This window comes from Seriola aureovittata, chromosome 10 (assembly GCF_021018895.1).
Source record: "Seriola aureovittata isolate HTS-2021-v1 ecotype China chromosome 10, ASM2101889v1, whole genome shotgun sequence".
NCBI lineage: Eukaryota > Metazoa > Chordata > Actinopteri > Carangiformes > Carangidae > Seriola > Seriola aureovittata.
This window is the reverse complement of record NC_079373.1, coordinates 17,008,336-17,023,419: the sequence shown is the minus strand read 5'-3', so window position 1 is coordinate 17,023,419 and position 15,084 is coordinate 17,008,336. Positions and strand designations below refer to the sequence as shown.

The 15,084-nt window shown below is 39.8% G+C and overlaps 1 long non-coding RNA gene across 2 annotated transcripts; it reads right to left on the bottom strand.

Moving 5' to 3' along the window:
• Positions 1 to 2,183: 2,183 nt before the first annotated feature.
• On the bottom strand, positions 2,184 to 14,388 carry LOC130176588 (uncharacterized). Of its 2 annotated transcripts, XR_008828893.1 has the most exons (3): positions 14,195 to 14,388; positions 13,805 to 13,889; positions 2,184 to 3,051 (listed from the first exon to the last, which is right to left on the bottom strand). It is a non-coding gene; the product is annotated as an uncharacterized LOC130176588 (long non-coding RNA). The 2 variants fall into 2 exon arrangements; XR_008828892.1 differs by lacking the exon at positions 2,184 to 3,051 and having other exon boundaries at positions 13,175 to 13,889.
• Positions 14,389 to 15,084: the final 696 nt, after the last annotated feature.

Sequence of the window (15,084 nt, the reverse complement as noted above, 5' to 3'; positions counted from 1 at the left end):
GCCATTCCACTGTGATAGTTTCTCCTCCGTCCCCTCAGGCACAGCTATGCAGTATGTTAGCATGTTAGTGCAGTGCGTGACACCACTCTGACAGCACTCTAAACATCAGAAGGACTAAAGCTCATCTGGGCCGTCAGGGATATAAACATTGGGTGCTTAAACTTAGAGATGGCCTGTTTATGGGTACAGAGAAGCATATAAGGAAGATAACATATGAGTAACGCAACATAAACATCAACTTGGCCTATTTCTATAGTAGATGGTTGTTGGGGCTCATTTTTCTACTTGCTACATAGTGACAGTGACAATGTTCATGTTTGAGGGAGCAGAAAATTCCCTTCCTCAATTAGTATTAAAGTACATCTGTAACTATCAACCTGCCTAATGCTATTCAAGAAACAGCAGTAACAAGGATCCTTTTCTGAAATGAAGCTGTAAAACACAATGTAGTTAAGAGAATATCAGTAACATTAACTCACTAGCTTTGTTCTGGTATCGTCTGCCGTGCTGAGCCACAAAACCCACAATTCTGCATTACCCGCTGTGCCGCAGCTTTGTTCATCGTCCCCTGGGAGGTCCTGAAGATATGTCCTCCAGGTGGACAGAGGTAGTTTGCCAGTGAGACTGCCGTTCCAGTCCAGGTGCAGGGAGAGCAGGTGGACAGGGGCGGAACTGCCAGGGGACCACAGGGGGCAGAGAGGATTTTGTGGGTCACAGTAGGAAGGGTGGTGCAGCTCAATCATTCCCCAACCCTAAGGACTCCTCAGAGCTATGCAGCTGTGAAAAGACTGTCATCCAGGGAAATTCAGCCTATGTATATAAATGAACAGCCAAGCACTGTGATAACGCAGTGCATGCCAGCACACATGACACACATATTGTATCCATACAGACAAGCGATATACACACACAAGAGCTGACATATTTTAAAAACCAAAAACAAATCCTCACTCTCACGCTTTCTCATGTGCAGATCCTTCACTTTGTTTGTTCCACTCTCTGTCCACACTCCACGCGTGTCCTCTATTCACTCTCCCCTCAACCCCCATTCATTTCTCCCCAGCTCCTAGCTCCTGCAGCAGGGCCAGGTAGTAGATGGCCCGTGCCATCCATTATTCCCAGGCAGGAGTGCATTAAAGATTCATCTCTGCAGCTCAACCTCAAAGGAAAGACTATGACCCCTGGTATAGCTGCTGAATTATGGAGACTGCCAATAAAGTTGTTTGCCTTTGATCTCATTCTCAGCGCCGACGCCACCCCCCCCCCCCTCCCCCAGGTGAACGTGGACAGGTGAACACATGGACACGCGCAGACACCCACACACACAAAGTGCTGTCATATACTCTGTATTCCACTTTTATTCACTCTTTCCACTTCATTTCTTTCCCTTGCAAACACAAATTTCCACTCTTATATTCTCCACATTCCATTTTCACCCTGTATTCCCCCTTTGCAGCCACTTTCCTCTCTTTGTCCCACACACACAAAAAAAAAACTACAAATAAAAGCATATCTCTGAGAAGATGATGATGGAACAATTATGTGAAAACAGTCTTGCCAGTCCCTTTCCTGCATACCAAGTGACTGTCTAGCGCTATAAATTCCAACCCAGCCATCAGCCACAATCTCTGCCTCCCTCTCTTTAGCTAAAAGTGGCTTGCAGCTCCTGTGGCAGTGGTAGAAATACATTTGCTCATACATGTGCATTGTTTATATTTAATCGATGTCGAGTGGAGGGTCCTGTTCAAAATGGCTGTCATTTGTCAAGTATTAATAATTCAGTCACACAAGACCCAACACACAAAAAGGAACACTCAGGAAAGCATGCGCGCACACACTCCCACGCTTGTATGAAGTGCCACCTCACCTGAAGGTGAATATAAAACACTCAGCTTTCATTCCCTTCTTCAGACAGTTCCTGCTGGTTATAGCCTCATGGTTTCGTACTAGAGGACTTGTGCAGCAGCTGCAGAGAGGCCGGTATACAAGACAGTTGTATGGACAGCTTCACTGCAAACCAAACATGAACACAGGAGCTCTCTGCACATCAAGCTCTCAGTCAAGGTGTGGTGAGAGTTCACTTTATCATGTTATAGTTAATAGGTGGTGGTGCTGGTGAGCATAATGGGACATTAACTTTCCTCTTAATAGGTTCAAAGGACTCATATGCACACAGAAAGGTTGTGTGTAGCCTTGAAGGAAGAGAATGGATGACAGGTGAAGGTGGGGTTGTGTGTGTGTGTGATGGGGATATCCCATTACCTATGTACCCAGTCCCCCATCCTGGACCCAATTATAAATCTGGGCTGACCTGGACAGTAGTCACAAGGAGAACGTGGGGAAGGACAGAAATGTGGAAGCTGTGGGTAAATCATGCCTGCCTCACTTTATTCTCTCACACACACACGCACGCACGCACACACGCACACCTGTCCTCGTGTCTTCCTTATGTGTTGATAGATTTGTGGAAGTTGTTAGAAAGGATACAGGTGTACGGCTGCAAAAACCAAGGATTTCTGCTTGATTAATGAGGTGTGACCAGCCCTCAGTGTTGTGTTCGGTGTGAATGCTTTTTCTCAGGGGATTTACAGGGAATGAAAAAAAAAAAAAAAAAAAAAAAAGCACACACATCGAGAGTGGATAACTCCCTGTGGAGTTCCTTGCCAGCCTCGTGAAAGTGCACATGTTGACTGGAGACCAATAATGGCGTGTTGTTGCCATACAGAGGTGTTGCACCAGTGGTTTGGGAAGTGGAAGACTACATTCCTTGACATGAGATGGATTCTGAGTGCTAACATCAGTGATCACGGGCAGGGTCATGTTTGAGGACACCAGGTGGAGGAAGAGGGCGTTAGGTGTCCTGCAGTGGGAGGGACAAAGAAGGGGCATCAAAGAAGGAGTGTAGAGAGGGACAAAGGAAGTGACGGCCCAGTAATTTTGCATTTGCACGTCAGGAAAAACAAGGTGATAAGAGAGGTAACTTTCCAATGTCAGGGGAATCAGAGGTTGTTTTCTTTTCCTCTTGTTGACTTGTCTCAAGCTTGAAGGTCGCTGAAAAAGTGCATATGAGAAAAAGCAACAAATTTAGCTTTTATAATCGCATAATGGGCAACAGCATGGCCTTAAATAAAGTCTGGTATATTCAATAAAATGTGATTTATTCATTGTATTCCCCCCAGAGAGCACCACACAGACGATGTGTTACAATCACTTATCTCAGCCCAATACACATTTCCTATAAAAACTGACACAGATGCATTTTTTCTAGAGCATGCAGATGGGATGAAGGACCTGATATGACGTACTGTTCTCCGTTCTTGATATCATAATAGGTAAATCATATTTCATGTTCAGCCAGTTGTTCACTGCGCCTTTATAATACTCTGAGTATTATAATATATCAACCATCCAAAAAGCATTCACGACATGTCTATAATACCGAAGGCAGAGAGACCGCTGATGTGTGAAATAAAGGACAGCTTGACAGCACTTGAGCCGTCCTGTACGACCCACGCAGAATCGTCCATATTAGAAGACAATGGAATTCTCAGTGAGAATAAAACCTAATACATCACACAGTGTTCAGTGCCACAATAAGAGAGAAAAAGGGTAATAAATCATTCTGGACTTGTGTGACCCTTCTCCTGTATAAGCCTTCCCTAAGTTTGTCATTGCACATCACTACTGCCCCCCATATTGGCCCTAACATGTTTTACCTGTGGAATCAGCTCACTGTCAGATACCTATATGAGGGGAAATGTGTTAGCTTAATAATCTACTATAACATAGTCACAATCTATAGCCAACAGATTATGTGTCAGGAGCTGCAGGTTAAGAATAAATTACTAGTCTGGTGTGTTCATCTCAGATGACATATTTTCCAACATTCATACTTGCGAATGCAAATTATTCTCTCATATGGTCCATGATAATCATTACTGAGACAACAGGCACGAGGCACGTTTTAATTATAGTTACCTCAGAGAGTCTTCAGTAATTGTTGTTATTTTCAGATTCTCTCGGTTCTGTCAGGGTTAGTACCACTATTGTCAATAATCTGTTAAAGGTCTGTTGTCTGAATCAGCAGTTTACCTAATGTAACTGGGGTCACATTGAAGTGAAGGTAAATAGAGACCAAAAGTTAGCCAAGCTGTGTTTAATGTTTCATATAAACATACCCTTGGAATGGTTTACAAGACGTCTGTTGTATATGGCTTGATGGAAGGAGATTTTACAGTACTGTACGCTTGTGCGTGTGCGTGTGTGTGTGTGTGTGTGTGTGTGTGTGTGAATGGAATCAAGTGAGGTGAAGCAGCAATGTCACTGTCAAGGTCATAAACAAAGTTTCAGATGCTAATCTTTAATGGCCATTTTCCATCCTACCACCCTCCCCCAACTCTTTTACCACTACCATCTTGTACTTTCCAGTTATATACCTGGCATGATTATTTTTTATTCAACTTCATGGTGTGTGTTACTGTGTAAGTGCATGCAGGTGTGGTAGACAGAATAACAGTGTACAATGTGTATGTGTTGTGAGTGTGTGTGTTAGTGCATGCAAGTTGTCAAGGCCTGCAGGAGATATTCCTCCAGTGTGCCATTTTATCTCACACCTGTTCTATCTCCTTCATAGTTCTCTCTTTATTCAACCGCCTAATCTTCAGAGATGCTACTAAGCATACATATCTTATTTGCTTTCTGCAGGGCAAAGCTCCCCCGATTGGTGCCTTTGATATAACCATCTCCATAGCAATCAGATAAGTGTTGCTGTATAGTCAGCTGAGCCAAACCCAGCCAATCATCAGCAACCTGCACTCTCTGCCTAATGACTATCATGCTGTAAGCAGAAACAGGCCATACAGTGAAAGAATCAGGTTGAAGATCATTGTCACCACCTTGCCACTGCTAATTATGTATGTTTTGTTATGATTCCAATTAAATGTTATTTCCAGATTCCTAACCAATCCAAAATAATGGCTCACCATTAGGAAAGGAGACAAAAAAAAGAGCATGTAATTAAAAATTGTCAGGTCAGTGTGCAAACAGTTCCCCATAATGCTTCTGAACTCAGAAATTTATGGACAACATCTTTGGGACTATGAGTTATTGCCCTCTCACTACTGAATTTCATAGAATTCATAATGTATATCTTATTGTTGCTCTCCTAAATTATATTTTTAGCCTTTTCCCCAATCGAGGTATCCTTTTTCTATAACAATACTTTCCTCTTTAGAGCCAGATTACTGCTTACAGGCGAGGACTTTAATAAGAGTTCAAACATGACTAGGCTGATAGAAAGCTATGCATTCACCCCAGTCCACACACAGAGACACACACCAAAAATCAATACAATAACTGCATGAGGTCTGGCACTACTTCTGAGAGGAATGAAAGTGAGAGTTTGGTTGCAGTAAACAGAAAAAAAAAAAAAGAAAAGAAATATTGAGATCCCAGATCTCAGGGAAACGTTACATACTTTTAAATTGCAAACACTCAAATTAGATAACTGTTGAAACTACAACTATCTACACATTAACATAATGTTTTGTACAGAGCTTTCATGTAATGAGAGCTGTATCAAGCAGTGGATGAACATAGAGGGAAGGCATGCAGTGCATTCTTTGCAATTTATATTCAAATGTCAGTCTGAAATTTGACATGAAACCAATCCTGAATGAACACGCCGTGATCACAAAGCACTAAAACTTGTACTTCATACTGTGGACTGTTACCCTCAGAAAAGGAAGTGGGTAATAGAGATGAGAGGTAAACTATGATTTATTGGGTGAAAAGAGTAACATTTTGATTTTCAATTACATTTTCAGTGCCATGTTCATAATCATCATTAAATATATGGCTCTACAAAACACAACAGACGCATGCTGTGTTAAAACACCTTACACCCAATAAATTACAGCTTAAGAAAAGCTGTGTGCTCTTGTTTCAATCCTATGGTAGTGAGGGTTTAAATTTTTTGCAGTTTTTTTGCCATTGAGACAAATGCTAAGTTGAAATTGTTTTTGTGGATGTCTGTAAAGCCATTATGCAAGTGCTTAACACATAACCATTCCTGAACTGGATTCAAACCAATATGAAAATGGCTACATCTCAAAACAACAAAAGAAATCATTCCTGTCATCACAAAACAATGCAAAGCCAAGAGCTGAGCAGAGGGGGAAAAAGCCCTCCTCTTCTCTTAAATACACCTGGCACCTGTTCACTTTTCTGGCCTCAGTAGGACCAAATTAAAACACTTTAACCTAACTCCAACTATAATTTAAACATAAAGGGAAAATCACAAAGCAAAATGCAGTGCTATGCGGCCCCAGAAAGACAGAAACAGAGTGGCAGATTACCTGACTATAGAGAATGGCATTAAATACAGAACCACTTTGACAAAGTACAGAGTCAGCAGGCTCGGCTTGGCTGTGCAGCAAGAAGACATGGCTCCCCAACAGCAGAGCCAGCTGTAAAAAGAAAACAAGAGACACAGCGACAACTTCTGAACAGAATGCACTAAATTCCAGGCAGTCAGAGCAAAATATTTTAGCTAATTCGTGTACAAACATCTCCAGCTGTACTCACAAATGTGGCATAATTCCTCCAGTCTTTTCTCATAGGAATTTACATTCATCATGTAAAATGCATTTTGGGGGAAACATAATGCCTTCAGGAGTACATTTTTATCAACTCATCAAACAGAGTGGTCTTACTCATATTTGTAAAATAGTCCCCAGCGGCATTTAATGCTTCAAAAAACTGCACGTTAACTAAGGCATGATTAAGGTATGGTTAATTTAACACATCTAAAGCCACTTAGGCAAGATTAGTGGCATATCATGGTAATGGATACATACCAAAACTGTCAATAATGACCAATATCACACGGGGAAAAACCTGAAGTCTCCAGTCAAACGCTGACTTGCTAAACTCAATGGCCATCACATTACTTCCTGCCCATGCATTAAATGTTTCAGTGGATGTAAATCACTAATGCATATCATAATTTATATGTTACAGGTTTGTTTTTGTGGGTTAAATGTGGAAATGCCTCCTTTCAATTTAATATGAAAAATAAATCCACATCTATATTTAAAAAAAAAAAAAAAAAATATATATATATATATATATATATATATATATATATATATATATATCCTATGTATATAGGATATGTATAGCCTATGGTTAAAGTATCTCTAAACGAGATTTTAAACAATAACAGCAGCAAACATGTATTTTCTATATAAATATACAGTGGAGTCATGGCGTTCTGGACAGAGTGACACCCATTCCGTGTGTGTTGCAATCTGAGTTTCTCTCTTCTTTGTTTTGGTAGCTGGTCTGGCAGCATGTGCATGTTAGTGCATGTGAGTCCCTCTTGTTAAACCATTGGTTGTTAAACAATTTCCTCCACTAAGGAAACCATGTTTACAGCTAAATGGGCCTCAGACAAAGAAAAAGAGAAGACCAGAGCACAGGTGGCCTGACCATGGGGACTACCTGCTCAAAAAAAGTTATCAAAGTTTTTTACCGGCTGTGGAGCCAGTGGATGGAGCTGCTAAAGGGTTCCAGCTTGACACAGAACTGGCTTTCATTTTCCTCCATGTGTAAGTAACTTGATGAGTTCATAATGTTACATGTGTTTCATTAGTGACTGGCTACAGTAGGCATGATAACGTTAACAAACTTGCTGTTACTGATATTATGTATGTGTTCAGCAAATGTTGCTATCACTAGCTGGCTAACTGCCAGCATTACTGTGGAGCATATCACAGCAATGCTAGCCTGGGTTAATGGTTGTAGCTGCATTGTTTTTTGTTGGCTCTTGTGTACACAAGAGAAGTTTATTGTGCTGTGTTTCTTGTTGTGTGTTTAGTGGCCACTTTTACTGGGCTTTGTGACACCTTGCTGACTGAGAACATGAAGAGGAGTCTGGAGGTGTGGCCGAGAAAGCATTTTTTTTGGTTTAAGATCCTGGTGGTCTAGTGCTACATCTAGTGGCAGTGACAATCATTTACAGAAGCTTTAAGCTGTGCATTTATGTGTTTTGTCTGTTGTTTTGAGTTATTTGTTGAGTATTCTGATTGATTTAAAGCTGCAATTTAGAAAACTGACTTTGTTGTTGTTTGCTGATATTGGAAGTCAGCTTATAATATGAAAATGTCAGAGAGTAATAAAAACTTACATTTCCAACACTAAATTTAATTTTTCTTACCACTGGTATATGAGCAAATTTAAAAACCAGGATGATAAAGAATGTCACTTTTTAATTTGAATAATATGAATTTACATCATGAGTTTTCATTTTAAAATAAGAACTTTTTAGTCAAATATCCAGCTTATTTTTTCATATGTGTGATGATGACAGGTGGTCTTTGATTTCAACAAAGAAATGGGAACATTTTCATTACCAAAACAAAGCCATGCTGATGCATACAAAGCACTGCGCAATGTTAGCAGTCCTTTGGTCAATTTACAGCCTTTGTCCCTTCATAATAGGAACATCATATCCAAATGTCATTGAACATGTGCTGTGTGAGGAGGCTTTCCCCTAGACCCCAGTGACCTGGATGTAATCTTGTACACAACTGGCCTTCAAGGAGCACATCAATGAGTAAATATGCGGCTTCCCAGAAAAGAAAACATAATCCCCGAATTTGATGCTGAAGAGGCCTGATTACTTTTGTTGCTCTGTGGATCAATTGTAAGAGTAGGGGCTGTGAGTCCTCCCCCTAGAGACATGAGGGGGACATCTGAAAGCACAGCTCTTGTCATCTTACATCCATCCTCTCCATCCCCTTCCCCTGTCATCGACGATTGGGTCAGGGATAATGACTCTCACAGGGACCCTTTACAGGAAGATGGTCATTACGCAGATATGGTGGAAGAGTTGCAAATACAGCCATCCATGTGTTGTTTAACAATAGGCTACAACACAGCCGCTGAGAGAAAACCGGATCAGCCACTAGTTGTGTGATGCAGTGCATCATTTCCTCACCCTTTCCGCCCTTACCATCACTATTACACATCATGGAGAAACCACATCAGTCATTCATCCTTTGCAGATACACATAGCTCGTTAAATCTCTACACCAGCCCTTTTACAACATTTGCATTCATAAATCAGTGCGAGGACTGTGAATAGGCTCTACTCCCTTATTTATTATTTCCCTCGCTACTTGAATGCTTCCATCTGGATCCGAGGGTCAAGACATCAACAACATAACGTAAAAAAATATATGTATATCAACATATGCATAAAGGCACGGCAGCTGCTTATGATGTTCAAGTTTTGGCAGATGGCTCTCAGCCATTCTTCTTGCTGGATCTTACTGCTGTATGCAGTAATAGCTGCTGGAAAACAAGCCTTTTTAAATCCAAGGCTTAGGACAGACCATCTCTCCTCAACAATGTGAACAGAGCAAACATCATTACTGGCCAGACTGTGAGAGCTGCCAAGTTCTCCGACTGTGGTGGAATATAACCTTAAACTAAGTAAACCTCAGAGAGAGAAATTAGCTCAGTGGGTTGAAACCTAAGGCCGGGAATTTTCGGGTTTAGGGTGACAGGACCAATCAATGATGTTTTAGTTTCATTATTGGGCTATTTGCACCCAGTTATGCAATCCAACAATGCTGTTTGCACCCAGGGTGAACAGCCAATGTAGCTATTTATTTTTATTTAAATCTATCTATATACTGTAATATTACATGTCCAAGTACTTGTTCTAGGTTATCTGTGCAAAACATTGCAGTAGAAACAGTTTATCATATTAGCAACTTTCTCCAAAGTTGTTGTACCGATTGAAACACTCTTTTGTAAATTGCAGTAACTGACATCAACATTCTCCAAATCTGTATATTTGTCTCTTAAAGTGAGATGCAACACTACACAACTGCCTTTGAGTTTTAGTTATTATTTATTTCATAATTCACAATTCCATAATTACCCAACTAGACAGGTTAAGAATCTCCTTCTTCCTATGTATAAACCACCCTGTGGTCTGTTTTCTATCAAATATGGGGGAGTTATCTTGTGGAATGAAAATGTACATTTAATGTATTCCTCTGTGTCATTACCTACTGTATGTACAAAAAGAGACTTAGAAATGCCCTGTTGTCAAAAACATTCAATTTGAATCAATAATGATCACTACAATAATGATCTATTAGAAACTAATGTTTATACTGTAAATAAAAGTTACTCTATACTTATTTTATATGTGCAATTATTAAAAGTGTTTTCATGTTTTTGGGGTGTGGCTTTCATATAAGCCATTACAGGTTTCTACCACACCTATACTTCTATATACTCTATATTTTCCTCATGTGTTTTATATTTATATGTGAAACAAACAAACAATAAACTGTATGCAACAGCTACAGGTGGACAACCTCACAATGATGACAAAATACCAGCGTGCATGAGAATGCATCAGTCTGACATTAATGCTGATTTACTGCCTTCAACTCTTAATGTCATAAAGCCTCGATTTCATTACTTCTCTCCCATCCTTCTGCACTCTTCCCCCTCTCTCTCTCTCCCTCTGTCATACGACTAACACAGCCCACATTCTACTTCTGCTCAAAAGTTTCAGCAGGAGCCGCAGGCGAGGCTGTGCCACTTACACTCAGGTTTATAGTCTTGGTTTTATTATACACCTCCCCATAAGGCAGCCCTCAGAGACGATTACACCCCAGACACCTATTTAAAGGGCTTGGTGAGCTGCAGATGACGGAGACTGGGCAGTGGCAGGTTGTCATCTGCAGGCCTTGTCTCTGTTTATGGGCTGTTAGAGCGTTTGAACCGCAGGGTCAGTCCTGCTGCGGAGCCACCATAACACTCCATAGGCAGACCACAAAATGAACAAAAATAAATCTTAATGAACCTTTTAAGCCCTCTTATCCATCCGTAGGCTACGAACACCATGTGTAAATAGATAATGCAAGGGGACAGGGGGAGAAGTGGTCTGCCAACAGGGACAATGAGAACAGGCAGAGGGGCTGTCACTCCTTGGTAAAACTTAGTGATCATCCTCTGAGGTGACAGATGCTGAAGAGGTGATAGGATACTGGTGCACGTATCACAGGGCAATGACTGTGTGTTTGTGTGAGCAGGAATTTGTGGGTGGGTGTTTTAACTTCTCTATCTACTCTCAAACTCACGTTAATCAAACACCCGTAGCGGCCATATGATGGCCAGCCAATAATCTACAAATGATTCATAAACAAGGCAAATAATCATTTGAAGTCATTTGATTTTTCTTGGTTTCAGGAAGCCCATTGAGACTCTTCTGTTAAGATAAAAACCTCCTTTCAGACCTTAAATTTAGCCCTTTATCTAGTTGTCTTGCTCCAGTCTCACTGTGTTTGTTATTCACTAAGTATCAGAAAGCCTCTGTTGAGAGGAAAGACAGCAACATACAATTGAAGGGAATGAGGAAACACGTCATAGAAGAGGGAATGAGGAAGTAAAGATTTTGAGTAAATGCTCATATGCTGGATATGATTAAGAAGAAGTCTTGTTTTTACTGTAAGCATGTGGGAGGTGGCTGACTGAACCTGGTGCCAAATGTCAACTAACGGAATCTGCTAGGGGTAAGACTCAATTATTTCCCACCTCTGGACATCCACCCCAAAAGCAGAGGAATGTGGGACCCGTTTTCAGGACTGTACAGACAGACATGGCAACTATATAACCAAACATAAGTCTAACTGAGGATTGAAGCCACTATGTAGTCTATTATGTCATGTCTTATCATAAGGTGAGAGGATGTTGTTCTAGATCATTTGTTAAAGTAAATTTTGAAAAATCACTGGTACATTGGCTTAGCCACAAGAACAACCACCATCTGGACAACAAAGAAGAAAAAACTAAATTACATTAAGGCTTAATCACCCTTTCATGTAACCTTCATTTAGGATTCATTCTCACTATGTTGTATTATAGCATCATTTCATCACCCTCTTCACTTCAGAGTGCAACAGTCGCAGCTCTGTGACTACACCTCAGATGCGCCCCCACCACCATCATCTCCCTGCACCTTTATCAGAGAACATGTGGACAGAGGCTCAGTGAAAGGGGGCACAGAGAACAGGCAGGCTGAGGAGAGAGGTAATTTCTGCTGTCTCACCTCAGCGCTTTCCTCATTCGACTCTGATTAGCTCCAATAATGTATCTCAGACTTTTCAGCTGTTCAAAAAGGATGAGGGCTGAAAGGAAGTGAGCGAGAGGGGCAAGATGGTGAAGAATACGTCCCCTCCCTCACAGTTCTTCCACACCATTAATCTTTCTCTTCTCGCTGTCGTCTCGAGAAAGTGATTATGGTGACTTAATTGTATTTGAGGAGTTTCTCTACATTGTATATATTTTACCTTATAAGAGGACTTGTCAAACTTTGGAAATGTAGATTAGCAGCATTTCTCCTGGGCCACCTCAGACTTCAGGCATAGCATTTGAAATAGCAATGACTTGCATAAATCTTGACAAAATATAAGTGCACAAGCACATCATTCAATATGTTGTTCTATGAATTACATAATTATATATATATATAATATATATATATATATATATATATATATATATATATATATATATATATATATACATACATACACGTATATTATAGCTCATGTATGGAAGTATACATACTGTACATCAACAATGTTGAGTGAATAGAAGATTTGTAAAAAGCACTTGACCAAAGGGAAGAAATTTTGATTTTTTTAAGTCTATTGCCAGACATTTGTCTAGAAATGATGTATAATAATGTTCTTGTGGCATCAACCAACATGCAACAAATAAGGTTAGTCTACAGCCACAACACTAGCAGCTCTATGAGATTGTGCCAGGCACACCAGTGTTTCGAGCTAAATGCTAACATCATTATGTTAACATGTCCACAATGATAATGCAAATAATAATAATAATTAATTTTAAAAAAAAAATTATAAAAAATGTCTGTAATATTTCATGACAATCAAATAGCTGTTTAGATATTTCAGTCTGTACCTAAGTGGCGGACAAACCAATTAATTTCCATGCCATCCCTAGAGCCGTGCTGTGGCATGTGTAGCACAGTATTTACAGATAGCTAGGACCTTAGTCTAGGTTCGGAGGAGCAGTTAAAACTACCACTCAGGAATAACAGACCACAGACCAAGTTAAGTATGAACTGCCAGCTTATTTATATAGAAACTTAGCAGTAGACATACACAGTAATTGGTACCAGATCACATATCTCACACACACATACCCAGAGGAATTTATGCACTTAAATAATCCCCTACACACTCAAAATGAAACCAAAAATTTCCAAAAAAGAAATTTGTTTTATCTCATTTTAGTTTAGTTTAAACCTATTTGGGCTACGAGATCATTTTCAACTTTAAGGATCCTTTAAGCTGTCTTTTAGGTTATTTTTCCTTTTTAAGTTGACTCAGTTCCAAGCTCTTGTTACATCTAGTTAGTTAGGCCTATTTTAGAGTTTTGCTCTACTTTTCTCAGCAACTTACCTAGCCAGTAAAGTTCAGTTTTACAGTAACACAAACCCTATTTGTATTACCAATTTGGTTCACAATAAATGGATAACAAAATAACATTCAGTACAGCATCAAAATACAAAACTCAAAATCACAGATCCTGTATATGATCAATAAACTAGAATTTTCACAACTCAGTGTATAAACAGTCCTTTTGTTAAGTCCTTTATATGTCCAGATGAGCTCCACCATGTGTTGCAGCAAAATACGGAATGTTTATTCCTACCAAGATTCAGGTGTATGAATCAAGTCCTTACCCTAGGAGTGTAGGCTGGTACTGCAGCAGCAGACGCCAGATCTGAAGTGAATGGGTGGTTCGCCATCTTCTTTCCTCAGCTTTACCTATGTAACACAAAGCGAACAGTTCCACTAAAAACCTGGGCGACACACATAAATGTTTCAATCTTAACTTATTTGGTTACAAAAATGAAATACTTCAGAAGGACTAACATCCTAATGCAGTTTTAACTTAACTTAATCTGGGCCGCTCACTAAAATGACGGTGCGGTTCACCTGGCTTCACTACAAAATCCCAAAATACACAACACAAAACGTATTCACACTGTCTTAGCTTAGTTACTAGCAAGTGTATATTTGTAAACAAGGAAATACCACGCTACTTAAGTAGTAAATTGGTTTTAACTCACCAAATCCTCGTCCAAAACTCAACAAAAACAATATCCAGCACCCAAACTAAAGATGAAGACAAAATCCGCCAAAAATATGTGAAAAATAAAAGTCCCTCCTCATGTTCCGAGTCTTGGTAGCGCGTCTGTTGCACTTTGCTGTTTTTGTTTTTGTTTGTTTGTTATAAAATGGCGCCACAGCTACAGCGATGGGCTGTTACCGCAGCACCTGTTAAAGGAGCAGTACACAGTAAAAATACAATTTAAAAGTGTTAACTGTTATTATTGACTGTTTAAGGTTATATTACCCTACTTACTTGCCCGAGGATACACATAGCTGAAACTGACCAATTTACGAATTTTGCAAATCCTGCTTTGCCTTCTTTGTTTTGACCACTGTACCAGGAGATCTCAGAAACCAACTGACTGTTGACATATAATGATATTTTGTATGCAAACTCTGCAACCATTATGGATTAACACGAGACAAATCCAACAGGGGGCCTTTTGAACAACACAGATTAACAATCATTATTTATAAAGGTAAAGACTGGAAGTCTAAACGTCAGAATTTACATAAATACACAGCTCATTACCTTCTCCTTTTTCTGTGGATATCTTTCTCACAGGCTCTGCAATATGCCCACCCCCTCACATTATTTGTTCATTCGACTCTTGAAGAAGCTTCCATGGGTGTATTTTTCTAGCTGTGATAGACATCCAAATAATGCTGATTATCAGGAGAAGATTTATACACTCCCATATGAAAATTTTCTCATGGAAATTAATTTATAGTATAAACATATAAGAGGACCAATGCAACATTAGATGTGTAACACACACAATATGTTGAATGTTAATAATGTTAGCAAGAGAGAAAATGATGGTTCTCTCCATCGCCAATCTGTTTT